The sequence below is a fragment of the Podarcis bocagei genome, assembly GCF_964188305.1.
Source record: "Podarcis bocagei genome assembly, chromosome: 14".
Taxonomy (NCBI): Eukaryota; Metazoa; Chordata; class Lepidosauria; order Squamata; family Lacertidae; genus Podarcis; species Podarcis bocagei.
The window spans coordinates 26,503,001-26,515,748 of NC_138139.1; the positions used below are offsets into that span (position 1 = coordinate 26,503,001).

General features: G+C 44.3%; 1 long non-coding RNA gene across 1 annotated transcript in view; it reads right to left on the bottom strand.

Annotated features, from left to right (window-relative positions):
- Positions 1 to 12,081, bottom strand: part of LOC308573938 — a 61,827-nt gene extending 49,746 nt beyond the window's left edge. The window contains exon 1 of the long non-coding RNA XR_014002260.1: positions 11,968 to 12,081. This is a non-coding gene — a long non-coding RNA (uncharacterized lncRNA). The remainder of the gene's footprint in view (positions 1 to 11,967) is intronic.
- Positions 12,082 to 12,748: the final 667 nt, after the last annotated feature.

A 12,748-nucleotide genomic window follows, 5' to 3' on the forward strand; every position in this document is an offset into this window, starting at 1 on the left:
TCTATTCTATTCTTGAATAGCTCAGAGTTAAGCATCCAGGACTTCTGTTTCTCTTTTCCTGCATATTCTATCACCTGTACATGTTTGCAAAAAATATTTTCTTTTTCTTTTTTTTAAATAGTATTTATTAAGGTTTTAAGTTTACAAAAAGGCAAAAGGAAAAACACCAAATTAAACAATAGCAAAACAACACATCACAATAAAAAAAACAGAAAAATAGAAACAATTTTAAAAAAAAAACCAAATCGAGCCTTCTCATGACTTATCTTTCATTTGCTTGTTTCCCTGACCTCCTCACACCTCCCTTTTTTGTATTCTAAGTCAATTATCCATTTCAGCAAATCCTTTCCCTCTCTTCAAAATTTTTATCCTGAAAATTTATCTTGATCTTAATATAAGTTTACTTTCCCTCTTTTCACCAATTAACAGTCTATTTTCCTTAAATCTTTGATACATTTTTGCTAAAATCACCTAGATTCATTCCAACATCATTCCAACATTCATTAATTTTACAATGTTTCTGTAAATAGTCTTTAAATTTCTTCCAATCTTCCTCCGCCGACTCTTCTCCCTGGTCTCGGATTCTGCCAGTCATTTCCGCCGGTCTACCCACTCTGGAAGAATGGCAGATGAAGGTGATAGACTATATGGAACTGGCAAAAATTATTTTCATCAGGATCACTCCTAGGAATGGGTAAGGAATTTATTCAGGCAACTTTTCACAGCAATCCAGTACTCCCAAAGCTGCCTACGTTAGTTGTGTTCATTCATTTTAATAGGTCTATTTTGAGTAGGATTAGAATTGGGTACAACCTTTTCTGTGCACAGAAAATGCATATTTTATGAATGAATGCACTGGAAAGCATCAAAACATTTCTTTTCTACATTTTGAGCATGTATTTTCTGCAAAAGTGCACACAAAGTGCATACTATTCAAATGTGGGCTTTCCACTAGCCATTGTTTTCCCCCAGGTTGCTGGCATCCGTCTGTCTTGAGAGACAATGGAGTGTGCTACTGGGGGTGAAGCCAAACGACTGTACAGTGGTACCTTGGGTTAAGAACTTAATTTGTTCCAGAGGTCCGTTCTTAACCTGAAACTGTTCTTAACCTGAAGCACCACTTTAGCTAATGGGGCCTCTTGCTGCCCCCGCGCTGCCGGAGCACAATTTCTGTTCTCATCCTGAAGCAAAGTTCTTAACCCGAGGTACTATTTCTGGGTTAGTGGAGTCTGTAACCTGAAGCATCTGTAACCTGAGGTACCACTGTATTAGCAGCACCAAAGCCCGAGCCGTGTATATGGAGGCCCTGGGTTGCCCAGAGGACATGACCCCCCTCTCGGCCTTGCTGGTGTGGTCCAAAGGAAAGCAGAGCAATATGTTCAGCACCAGCTTGTCTGCAGGAGTTGCCAGAAGGAGGCAAACAAGGCACCAGCCAAACGTCTTAGGGACTCTACTCCAGATTTGTGTAGGGTTTACTCCTTAGACTTTTCTTCTCCTGAAGATATCCCACAAGGCAGTGGAGATTTAGAACCAGAGTTCTTCTTCTCCTAGATGGGCTACCTTTCCAGGCTGACAAGCCCCATTTGCCCCTCACTTCCATCTACAGCAGGGGTAGTCAACCTTTTTATACCTACCACCCACTAATGCATCTTTCTTGATGGTAAATTTCCTTACCGCCCACCGGTGCTTGATTTAAGGAGGATTCAGCTTGTGCCATAGAACCCCCTACCGCCCACCTAGAATCCTGAAACGCCCACTAGTGGGCGGTAGGGACCAGGTGGACAACCCCCGATCTATAGCAAGTGCCGAAACTGCCTTCTTGACCATTGGACCCACTATTGGTCTTGTCTACTCAGTCTGCCAGAGCTTGTCTTCACATGCATGGGAAGTCCCTAACTCACTGAGGATTTGAGACCCATCAGCTACCCTCACCTAATTTAGCTGGCCAGTTGAAGCCATTCCCAGGGCGTGGCCGCTGTCGCATGCTGCCAGCTTCTAGGATAAACAAACAAGACGTAACCAGCTGTGTTCTTAGAGAAATAAGGTATACAGTGGTACCTCTGGTTACATACTTAATTCGTTCCAGAGGTCCGTTCTTAACCTGAAACTGTTCTTAACCTGAAGCACCACTTTAGCTAATGGGGCCTCCCGCTGCTGCCGCGCCGCCGGAGCACGATTGCTGTTCTCATCCTGAAGCAAAGTTCTTAACCTGAGGTACTATTTCTGGGTTAGCAGAGTCTGTAACCTGAAGCGTCTGTAACCTGAAGCGTATGTAACCCGAAGTACCACTGTACTATTCATTGTATCAAATTTCAACAGAAATAGCTCATAAAGTTCAACAAATGAACAAAGCAGAAGATCCAGTGGATCAAATCATTCTCTAGTCAGTTCATGCATAAGGTCCATCCATGTAATACTGTCCTTTCCATTTGATACAATGATAGTATACCTTATTTATCTAAGAACACAGCCGGTTATGTCTCGTGTGTTTATTGAGGATGCTTTACGTGACCACAGGTTTGTTTGTTGTTGTTTTACCAGCTTCTAGGAGCCACAGGTGAGAGCCGAGTGCTGGGTGAAGACCAAAGGTAGACAAACGACCCCAGAAAGAGCATGACGTGTCCCCCACCAGAGTTACTACCCCTAACACCCCCCTCCCAGATTTTCCAGGTACGCATCTGAATTTGAGCAGAAGGTTGAAAACAGGAGTTTGGAAGGCTTGTAGGATTCAGGGCTACCCCTGTCTAGGGCCTTCCCAGCTCTGCTGTGCGATGGGGCCAAGGGAAAGAGAGAGAAATGTTTGCAAAGTTGTCACTGAAATAAATAACCGGCCTCTGATTGCACTGGGTTCAATTTATGTTTGCACAGTAAAAGAACAAAAACAGATGAGATCACTAAAGGTTACTGCAATAACATAAAAGGTGGCGGGGGGAGATTGTTTTTGCCTCCTTTGCATTACAGTGGACTCTTGTTGCCGGAGAGCAGTTTGTTTACTGGCCCATGCACAGGAAATTACAAGAAGACAAATGTATTTTATACAACTGTCTAACTAAAAAGTGCCTCTAAGCAATAGCAAAGGCAGATGTGTTCTGCTCAGGCTCTGCGTCTCAAACATTTTGAATTCCACTAAAGAATGGGCAGATCTGTCAATTTCAGTTTCTGTCTCAGGTCATACCCACACCAGACATTTAAAGCACATTTAAGGCACATGGGGAACACCATCAGAGAGCACTTACAAACTATAGCTTCCAGGATTCTTTGGGGATGAATGTGCATTCACTGTTTGGTGTGAATATGGCCCACAATTCTCTTCTTAAGTTCAGTTATCCACATTTCCAGATACGTTTGTGGTTGTTTTCTTTTTAAGTCTTTGTGAAAGTTTATCAGAATTGTGATTTTTTTCCTTTAATACCCATATATTGGTATGCATTTTTTACTGATAAACACATTTTTGCAAAGCACTTTCCCCTAATATGTTTTTATGCTTATTTCATTATTATTATTATTATTTTCATTTTTAGGCACACGTCACTCTGGCATATGCATTTTTATACAGTGGTACCTCGGGTTAAGTACTTAATTCGTTCCGTAGGTCTGTTCTTAACCTGAAACTGTTCTTAACCTGAAGCACCACTTTAGCTAATGGGGCCTCCTGCTGCTGCTGCCACCATGCTGCCGGAGCACAATTTCTGTTCTCATCCTGAAGCAAAGTTCTTAACCTGAAGCACTATTTCTGGGTTAGCTGAGTCTGTAACCTCTAGCATACGTAACCTGAAGTGTATGTAACCTGAGGTACCACTGTACACATTATTTGGCTGGAGGAGTGTATTGCAAAAGTTAAGAAGTGTGGATTTCAAAAAGGATGGCTGTGTTTTGATAAAATGTTACCTTTCAACAAAAAGGCAGAATTTGTGTTTGTTACACTGCCCATATTTTGCCTCTGGTCCCACCCATCACCAGTGGGTGGCCCTCAGAAGGCTGTCAAGGAAGGAATGTGGCCCTCAAACTGGAAAAGGTTCTGCAACTGTCCTGGACACTTTTCATCTCCAGATCCCGAAATGCTCCACCTGTGGCTTCCTGTGTTTTAAATCCATGTTAAGGCCAGAGCCACAGAAGCCAGCTGTGACAGGCTTGTTTCCTACCCATTTGGCTGGTATATTCATCTTGCTTCTTCTCTCTCTCTTTTTTGGTCCACATGAAATAATAGGTTGCGCCAATGGGGCTGCAACCTGAACATAAACAGTTCTGTCATGCGGAAGTGCGCATGACGAGCTCTTGGCCCTGCAAAGAGAACATTTCTTCCCGAGCAAAATTGAATTAAGGCTGCTTTGCTCGGCTATGGAAGGCGCCCAGGCTGTTGTTGCATGTGAGGGGCGCAGAGATTATTAGCGAAATGAAATCTGATTACTTGAGGAGTGCCGTGTGCCAGAAGGTCCCAGGTTTTGACACACCCGATCCAAAACCAGCCTGTGGCTGATTTTCTGCTTTGGAAGAGGTGGCAGCGTGAGTCACACCATGGTCAGAAAGGATGGCTCCTCCTTCTCTGGCCAGGATACAGAGATGGGGCTGTGGGCGCCTAAGCATCATGGAGAGCCAGGTCCTGCTGTGTTCGGGGAAGGGTTGTAGCTCAGCGGCAGAGCATCTGCTGTGTGCGCAGAAGGTCTCTGGTTCAATCCCCAATGGCATCCGCAAGGAGGGCTGGGAAGACCCCCTGCCTGAAATCATGGAGAGCCACTGTCAGTCACTGTAGGAAAACAGGAAGCTGCCTTACACTGAATCAGACAATTGGCCCGTATATCTCAATATTGTCTATACTGACTCAGTCTCTTTCCCAGCCATTTCTGGAGATACCATTGGGGATCGAACTTGTGACCTTTAGCATATGAAACAGGCGCTCTGCCACTGAGCTACAGCCACATCCTAGAACCACTGCCGCTGACAGGAGCAAGCCAACAGCAACCACACCTTTCAAGCTGGAGTTAACCGTTAGCAAAAACACAATTTGCACAGACTTGATGGAGTGTTTAGCCTAATGAGCACAGCAGCTCATCCTCAGTAAGCCTTGCCCCATGGATCAGTTGCTGAGTCTGAAAGTCCCCACCTCCCCACAGTTCCTGCCTCTCCAGGGTTTTCCCCAAGCAATCGGAGACTACACCTGCATGAAGCCAACCTCTCTTCCACTCTTTTCATGCCTCTTCTGGTTCTGGGAAACAATTGGGAAGGGGAACTTTTCACAGCAGGAGGGAGAGACACCTGTGACTCTTCATCAGCTTGATTCATATCTGCCTCTTGGCCTCTCTCCTCCCATGCAGTGAATGAAAGGAAAACTAGCCCCAGAGTTAATTCTGGAGCTGTTGTCCTGCAGGTGTATAAAGTCCTGCATAGCACTTACAGGTACCTGTATGAAGAGTTGTTTGATGTTCATGAGAACACAGGATCTAGTCAAAGAAAGATGCAAATAGACCTATAGCTGGGTCTATTTTCTCCTACCTAAAACTTCAGAGTTTAAAAAGTGATTGGCATGATACTTGCAGAGATTGCACTACTCCCTCGGGGCATCATATCTGCCAAACGTCAGAGAGATTGGACAAAGGGTGTCCATTTTGAGAGGCATTTATATAAGGGGTAACCTCTAATGAACTTTCCATTAGATTTAATGGAAGGCACACTTCAGTATTTTCAATCTGAATGGCATGAAATTTGCATGCATTTTTCTCACAGCACTTCAAACCTGTCAAGTTCCCCAAAGCTCAGACAAATGGGGCCCATTTTACAGACATTGAAAAAAAATAATGCCTTTTAAATTGCTCTGAACTTGGGGGAAGATGGAAGAGGGAAATTAATTGTGCTCAGTGTCAGATCAAAGCCCTTTTTGCTTTTTTTTTTTTTTTTGCAGAGATCTCTTTGCATTCCTGATTTCAGAGTTTTCAAAATGTTTCATATCTAAGCCCCCTTTGGCTCATAGACACGGAGGTATAGCTAAAGAGATCTGGAATCAGGGAGGCAGGATGAGACTGCCGTTTGGTATTGTCACCCAGATGTTACCCACAGATAGAATCTGTAGAGTTGGAAGGGACCCATAGGGTCATCTAGTCCAACACTCTGAAATGCAAAAATCTCACCTAAAGCATTCATGGTAGATGACTATCCAACCTCTGCTTAAAAACCTCCAAGGAAGGAGAGTCCACACCTTCCGAGGGAATCTGTTCCACTGTCTCTTACCATCAGAAAGTTCTTCCTAAGGTTTAGTCAGAATCTCTTTTCTTGACATTTAAATCCATTGGTTCAGGTCCTACCCTCTGGAGCAGAAGAAAACAAGTTTGCTGCATCTTCCATGGAACAGCCCATTAGATATTTGAAGATGACTATCCTATCTCCTCTCATCTTATCCAGCCTGAACATACCCAACTTGCTCAACTGCTCCTCATCACGCTTGGCTTCCAGACCCTTTATCATCTTGAAATCCTGGAGGCACGGGGGTGGGAATTGTGTTTTCAGATTGTTGTGTGTCTGGGAGCTGACATCTGCCCGATGCATATAGCCCAGCTGGGAAACATATCAATGGATGTGAGGTTTGGTGGAGGCAGGGGATGGAAACCAGAATGTTGTATCCTCTTTTCGCTCTTCAAAGGGAGGCATCTCTCTTATCTTAAACTTTTTATTCCAAATGCAAAACAAACAACATACCACCATGTCCGCTAATGACAGCTTATTTGCAAGAGAAACCAATCAGATGTCCTACAGATGTTTTGGATTCTAACTCCCATCAGCCCTAGCCAACATAGCCAGTCATTAGGGATTAGGGATGTCTGTTTGGACAGCTAACCACCCATAATTTAGTGACCCCCTTAAACGGGTTGTTAACTTTGGCTGTTGGGAAAGCCCTCTTTGACAGCCACTGAGACTTCCTAGTAAGATGTTCCATTTGCTCAGCACTGACCCTGCTGAAAAATAATAATGTCAACAAATATTAATGCTGGTTTCACTTGCTTACTTGGTCCTGCTTGTTTTGAAACATCTTTTACATACAAAAGAAGCTGCCTATGTTAAGCTCCCAGGAGAATCCCTCTCTTTTGGTCTGACTCTCTCTATTTACATTCATCTAGTTCCTTCTGCTTCTGTTGTTGTCAAGTGCACCGAGTTCTTCCTTGGAAAACTGGGTTCCCTTCCAGATGAAGTTTATCTTGAGCAAACGTCCTGATTGGCAGACCACCTTCCCCAGTACAGAAACCAAGCCAGATTTAAAGATCTCCTGCAGAGATGGCCGTTCCACAACCAGCGGATTGTCACTTGGGGACAATGCAAAGGAAACCATCTCAGTGGTGGAGTAATGACCTTGAAATACCTCTTTAAAATTGTTGTTGTTGTTTAGTCGTTTAGTCGTGTCCAGCTCTTCGTGACCCCATGGACCAGAGCATGCCAGGCACTCCTGTCTTCCACTGCCTCCTGCAGCTTGGTCAAACTCATGCTGATAGCTTCGAGAACACTGTCCAACCATCTCATCCTCTGCCGTTCCCTTCTCCTTCTGTCCTCCATCTTTCCCAACATCAGGGTCTTTTCCAGGGAGTCTTCTCTTCTCATGAGGTGGCCAAAGTATTGGAGCCTCAGCTTCAGGATCTGTCCTTCCAGTGAGCACTCAGGGCTGATTTCTTTCAGAATGGATAGGTTTGATCTTGCAGTCGATGGGACTCTCAAGAGTCTCCTCCAACACCATAATTCAAAAGCATCAATTCTTCGGCGATCAGCCTTCTTTATGGTCCAGCTCTCACTTCCATACATCACTACTGGGAAAACCATAGCTTTTACTATACGGATCTTTGTTGGCAAGGTGATGTCTCTGCTTTTTAAGATTACCACTGCCTTGGAAAGGACCCTATGTGTTTGTTCATCTTTCTTGGATTTTGACTCTTAATAGTTAACACTTCCTTTTGGACACCCAGTTTTATCTGTGCTATACTGTTTTGCTGTATTTTTATCTAGCTTTTAGGAAGCTGCATCAAATGATATCATTGTGCTTTTATTGCATTTACGCAAGCCACTTAAGAGAAATTTATTATATTAAACGGTGGTGTGGTCGTTTTTAAAAACGTAAATAAATTTGTCTTTGCAAAATGTGCACAGAGGTTATATGATATCACCATCAAATAGTTGTTTTCCTGTATTTCTCACCATAGTTTTCCATTCGCTGTTGTTTCTGCAGACGTGTGACAGCCTGGGCATACCCCAGGGTAAGATACCCCAGGGTTGTTTTCATTCAAGGTGAATGTCTGAAAGACAGGCTTCATGACCACAGCCATCGAGTTGATTTCTGGAACACAGGGTATTTTATTTAATTTTGAAAATTCTATAATTTCTACAAGGAGACTCAAGGCAGCAAACAAATGCTAATAAAAACAGAATAAAACAGAAATTATTCTTTTTTTTAAAAAAATCAAATTTTATGATATTAAGTGGTATATAAGTTATACAAAATAAATCATGACTTTAATAACTTTCTAACAGCCCAAATGTAATGAAACAGGGGCAGCAAATTGACACACTAGCAGACTGGGTCAAGGCTACCTTGGAAAGTACTTGATTCAATCTTCTAAGTAACTCAGCTTCATTCATTTGTTATCTGAATTGTTTTTCTGGCAAGGAGCTCAGGGTGGTGTAACTTCCTTTTCAGAGCCTGCTGTGATTTCTCTTCCTTCCTTGCATCAGTCTTTTTGTAGAATCTCATGCCTGCTCAATACCAGTTGTTTTTTTTTAAATGTTGGGTGAATCACTCAGACGTCAAGTGCAGATTCCCAGCTCTCTGCAGTTAAAGCCAGGCTTGAAACAGGTGGCTTAGCAAGGAAGGGGGGTGGAGCTGAGTTGTGCCAGCCAGGAAATCATAAATCCAAGCAAACTATTTTGCCTATTGGAAATCTGGTTTTTTGACAGCGAAAGCCTGCCCTCCTCATAAAGACACATTTCACTGCTGGGAATCCAGTGAGAAAATGTGGGCAACTTGTCTCAAGGCAAGAAACCTGAGTACAAATGAGAAAGCTCCAAACCCATGTTTTACAAATGGATAAGCTCGCACACCTTTAAAATGGGGGTTTGAGTTTACACTGCACCTTGTTCACCACAACTCAGGTTAGTAAGGACTGGCGCTTTGTAGGGTGCTGGAAAATTTAGATATGCATGATCCCTACTAGGCCCCCTCACAGCCATGCCCCCTTCTAAGATTTAATAACAATAACAATGTATGCAACAATCAGTGCTAATCTCCATGTGTTGCCTTTTCACTTCATCTATTTGGAGATTTGCATTGATTTGCACTGATTGTTGCAATGCATTTTTACATGGGCAAATGATTTTCAGTGCTGCAGGATCTTCTTCCAGAATGACTTCTGTTGTGTTTTCCTTCAAGTTCCTTTGTACATAATAAAACTTGTGCACCATTCCCTTGAAACTGAAGCACCTTGTGTTTTCAGTGTTCCTGAATGCTTAGCTTTTGGAATATATGGAGCAATGCCTCCTCAGAGATCGTCCCACACTCTTTCTCCAGAATGACCCTTGGAGCCAATCCTCAGTTGCTGACGCACCTCCTTTCGCGGTGAGTGGCTCCAATCAACACAGAGGGTGAGAAGATGTCTTCTCAGTGGCTAAAAGGTTCCCCTCTCAAGCTGCTGTCAGGCAGCTTCAGGATGCTGGAGACAAGGACCCTCCTGCAAAAATAGTAATGGGCCTTTGACTCCCTGCAACCTCTATAAAACCTCTGCTGGTGCTCTATAAAACAGAACTGAGTTGGAATATAATGACATATAGTGAGATCTGCTGGATCAGGCCAATGGCCCACCTAGTCCAGCATCCTGTTAGGTAAAGGACCCTTGGACGGTTAAGTCCAGTCAACGGCGACTATGGCGTTGCGGTGCTCATCTTGCTTTCAGGCCAAGGGAGCCAGCGTTTGTCCACAGACAGCTTTCCAGGTCATGTGGCCAGCATGACTAAACTGCTTCTGGTGCAACGGAACACTGTGACGGAAGCCAAAGCACACGGAAATGCCATTTACCTTCCCGCTGCAGTGGTACCTATTTATCTACTTGCACTGGCATGCTTTCAAATTGCTAGGCTGGCAGGAGCTGGGACAGAGCAACAGGAGCTCACCCCGTGACGGGGATTCGAACCACCTTCTGATCGGCAAGCCCAAGAAGCTCAGTGGTTTAGACCACAGTGCCACCTGCATCCCTAGTTACAGCATCCTGTTATCACAACGGCCAACCAGATACCCATGGGAAGTCTGCAAGCAGAACTTGGGTGCAGCAGCTCTCTCCAAACAACTGGTATTTGGAGGCATATTGTTCTGTAGGCAACTCACTGAAAGTCAGGTGTCTCCAAAGCGTTAGCACAGGTGAGTGTGTACTTGCAAGGACTCCTCTAACCCAGAATAAGCTTGCAATGCTCTCCCTTCAGTGCTTAGGATCAGAGCGGAAAGAAGCACACCTGATGCTGCGGTCTACTGTTTTAGAGTGCAGGTGTAGCTCTGTTCAGAAATGTTCTCCATGCCTGGGCAAATCCATGGGGCAGCTGGAGCAAGGCTGCACCTCCACCTCCACCTCCTGCCCCAGTGTCAGGTTCTGTGCCAGCCCCACCCAGTGGACACCTGTGGTCCCAACTGCACAGAGCACCTATGTGGAAACAGTTGTTCATGTGTAGGTGCCCCTTGCAAGCATCTGTATTCAATGCATGAAGATGTGCCTCCAGGCAGTTACTCGTGTTGGGCTGGCATTTCTGGTACATATGGGGGCTGCTTGTTAATACTTTGATTTTTATTTTTTTTTAAACAGAGAATTCTGCTGAGCCAATGCAGCTGCAAACAGATTGATTTACTTTAAAGCTTTATTTTTCCAGCTCTTTTCACTGGAAAACAATGAACTATTTCCCCAAAGCCTCTTTCTCTTGCAAATTCACACTCAGCAGACAAAACTGAACACTCTGAAAGAGCTTATCTATTGATATCTTTCCCTCTCTTGTTGGAAGTAATTCAGGAAAAGTATTACAATCATCTTTTGGCACTGGTTTTGCTAGCCTTCAGATGTATTGACGGACAGACTCTGTTACGTTTTTAGGCCATGAACCAGGATCTTTTTTGTTTTGTTTATAAGAAACAACCACTATAAACCAGAGAGCATAGGAATTATCAACACAGTGCCCGTGGGCACAATGAAGCCCTTGAGGTCTTCTCTTGGTGCCCACAAAGCCCCTGAGCTCCTTCCCTGTAAGTGCTGAGGGTTGTTAGGCAGCCCCCTAAATCCCCTCACAGAGCTACAAATCTCATAGTGGCTTAAAAATCAACCCCTCTTCACAGGGAACTCTGGGAAATGCTGTTCTGTGAGGGAAACAGGGGTCCCCTAACAGTTGACAGCACCCTTTAAAAAGTACAGTTCTCTGCATTCTTTGGAGGAAGCCATGACTACTACTACTGGAAGGTCAGATCGTGAAGCTGAGGCTCCAATACTTTGGCAACCTCATGAGAAGAGAAGACTCCCTGGGAAAGGCCCTGATGTTGGGAAAGATGGAGGGCAGAAGGAGAAGGGGACGACAGAGGACGAGATGGTTGGATAGTGTTCTCGAAGCTACCAGCATGAGTTTGACCAAACTGCGGGAGGCAGTGGAAGACAGGAGTGCCTGGCGTGCTCTGGTCCAGGGGGTCACGAAGAGTCGGACACGACTAAACGACTAAACAACAATAACAACAACATGACTACTTAAAGTGGCATGATGTTGTTTTAAATGTATGTTACAGACGCTTCGCTGTGTCAAAGCAATTGTTATCCCACACTTGCTTGTCACTTTCCTTCCTGCAAGAAATCCAGTTTTGGGGGGAAGTTGGCTTGTTCCATAAGAGTCCCCCATCAACTGCACAACCTGAATTTGCTGGCATGTGATTGACTCCTATCCCCCCCCCCATGGCAACAGTCTAGAACAGCCTTTCACAACCTCTGGGTCCCCAGCTGTTGTTGAACTACAACTCCCATCACCCCTAGCTAGCAAGGCCAGAGCTCAGGGATGATGGGAGTTGTAGTCCAACAGCATCTGGGGACCCACAGGTTGAGAACCGCTGGTCTAGAAGCATACAGAGTTGAACTCCTTATCACCTACCACCTTCATTTTTTTAAATAAGTGCTTCATGTTTCTCTACATCAGGAATGGTGGCAATTAAGGACAAGAAAGCTGAATTTTCTGAAACCCAACTGGGTTGAAAAAGAGCTTCCTTGATTTGTTTAACGCAATATTTGCCAACTTGGTGTGCTCCGGATGTCTGGGAGTTAAAATCCAAAACATCTGGAGGGCACCAGGTTGAGAAAGGGCTGGTGTCAGAGCAGCTCAAGTTCTTGCATTTCTTGGGTATTTCAGATATTAACAGGCCTCCAGGGAGAGAAATGGGCAACTCTGAGATTTTCCAAACCGCTGCCTGTTGACCTAGCTTTCTTTCCACTAAAATTTACAACCAGTTTAACACCCTGACTTCAAAAAAATATACAGTTAGGTCAGCGTTCAAAGCACTGGAAACACATTTTCATTTAATGACTTGCATTTAAATCCAAAAATCAGAAAAAAATATATTTAAAAACACAATGTAGCTTGGAGTCGGGTTATCTGGGGGGACACTTTCTCCCATACAGGCCAGCCTGCTTAGTCAGTAAGATCTTCTATGCTGCAGCCTACAAAAGCCCATCTTGTGATGACCAGGAGCAGAGACTTCCCAGTGGTGGCACCC